Source organism: Sorex fumeus, unplaced genomic scaffold (genome assembly GCF_029834395.1).
Source record: "Sorex fumeus unplaced genomic scaffold, SorFum_2.1 ptg000019l, whole genome shotgun sequence".
Taxonomy (NCBI): domain Eukaryota; kingdom Metazoa; phylum Chordata; class Mammalia; order Eulipotyphla; family Soricidae; genus Sorex; species Sorex fumeus.
The window spans coordinates 307,501-309,795 of NW_026606076.1; positions in this window are offsets into that span (position 1 = coordinate 307,501).

Here is a 2,295-nt window from a genome sequence, read left to right on the forward strand (position 1 = left end):
CCTCTCCTTATGTCTTTTAAACAGTTTATTTTAAAGCAATGTCCTTTTTGTATAGATACAGGAAGACCGTTAATATTATGCTTTGTAACTTAGGATTTAATTGGCTTTGAATATTATTCACTCCCGGGCATCTGCTTTCTCGACTTAAGCCTCAGTTGCCCTTAGTTCCTAACACCCCAAAAGCAGGGTCCCGACGAGGGACTGAATGGACTCAGGGCAAGCGGTGAGCTACCCTGGCATCAAAATGGGCCAGGTCAAAGTGCCATGATTCTTAACTAAAAGGTAAGAGTTTGATCATAGACAAATGCTGTCATGATCCAAAAGTAACGACGAGACTAGGATCCTGCTAGGGGTGGGAAAGACTATCTGGCCTGAGCACTGTAGTCCGAGATTGAGATGGCCCTAGGAGAGCAATTCTATAAGTTTAAGGTATTTCTTACTGTATCCATACAAAATGATTTATATTATTATGTTATGCTTATATGCTTGTCGGACAAGGAGAGGAGAAACACACCCATGGGATTCCTCTCTAGGGTGGGTCTTCCTGCTGAGAGAGAGGACCTGTCCTAGAAGCGGCTTTCCCCGAGGGAAAGAATTCTACCCCTGTTGATTGTGACCACACCTATGTGTAATTGTTACCCCAACCCCTCATGCTTTGGGATTTAACTAAACTGTAAGAGTGGGCTGGACCAGGAGGATTACTCCATAACTTAGAGGCCAGCCGGGTATCCTAGAGGAAAGGGCAGTTCAGATAGAGAAGGGAGCACCAAATAAAGGATGTTTGGAGGATCCTCCCAGGAGGGGAGATGCATGTCGAAAGTAGACTATGGACTGAACATGTTTGCCACTCAATGCCCCTTTTGCAGACCACAACACCCAAAAGGAGAGAGAGAACACAGGGGATTGCCCTGCCACAGAGACAGGGGGGATGGGGGGATGGGGGTGGGAGGGATATTATCCATGGTGGTGGAAAATGGGCACTGGTGGAGGGATGGGTATCTGATCATTGTATAATTGAAACCAAAGCACAAAAAAATTGTAAATTTACAACTGTAAAAAAAAAAATAAAATAAAGGGAAAAAAAAAAAGAGTGGGCTGGGGGATCAGAATCGAGACTCCAGAGAAGGAGAAAGGGAATCAGTATCCAGATCCCAGAGCGAGAAGGCGGATGAAGGGGGGTCGAGAAGGAGAATGAAGTAGCCTGGGGGAGGAAGAAGCAGGAGGAGAATCAGAGGAGAATGGAGATGGGATTGGAATAAACTGCAACTAAGACCAACCAGCCTGGCCCTTGTTCCTTCCCTTGCCTGCCCATCGCCATCGACCTCCTTGGAGTGGGGAAACGGCCTGAGACCACCGAACGCAGGCGGCGGGAGAGATAGAGCCTCCGCTGCTGTTCTTTTTTGAGTTTACACACTCCAGGAGTAATTTCTTTCTTTCTTTCTTTCTTTCTTTCTTTCTTTCTTTCTTTCTTTCTGACATATCTTTAATGAGTTCTTTGTTGTATTCTAATTTTAAGGTACTTATTTTTCTTTTTAATTTTTATGAGTGAAACATCATGAGGTCCAGTTGTAGACTTACAAATTTTTGTGCTTGGGTTTCAGTTATACAATGATCGAGCACCCATCCCTCCACCAGTGCCCATTCTCCACCACCACGGATCCCAGTAGCCCTCCCACCCCCCAACCCCCTATCCCATCCTTGTGGCAGGGCATTCCCTTTTATTCTCTCTCTCCAGGAGTAATCCCTGAGTGCAGAGCCAGGAGTAACCCCTGAGCATCGCCGGGTGCAACCCAAAAAGCAAAAACAACAACAAAAAACAGAAACTAAAAAAAAATAAATAAAGGCAAAAACCAGAGGCAAGAGTGATGGTCCAGCAGGGAGGGCACTTTTCTTACACATGGCTGACCTGGGTTTGATCCCTTGTTCCCAAAGGGTCCCCCGAGCACCGCCAGAAGTAATTTCTGAGTGCAGAGCCAGGAGTCAGCCCTGAGCAATGCCGGGTGTGGCCGCAAAACAAAATAAAAATGGTTTGATAACCAGGTTTGGGCCAGAAATTCTCCACTGATGGAGAAAACTATTTTCCATCAGAAAATAGTTTTTTAAAAATTTTATTTTTAAAGAAAAGGGGCTGGAGTGATAGCAGCGGGGAGGGCATTTTCCTTGTACGCGGCTGATCCGGATTCGATTCCCAGCATCCCATTGGGTCAGCATCGCTTAGGAGTGATTCCTGAGCACAGTGCCAGGAGTAACCCCTGAACATTGCTGGGTGGGACCCAATAAACAAAGAAAAAACAT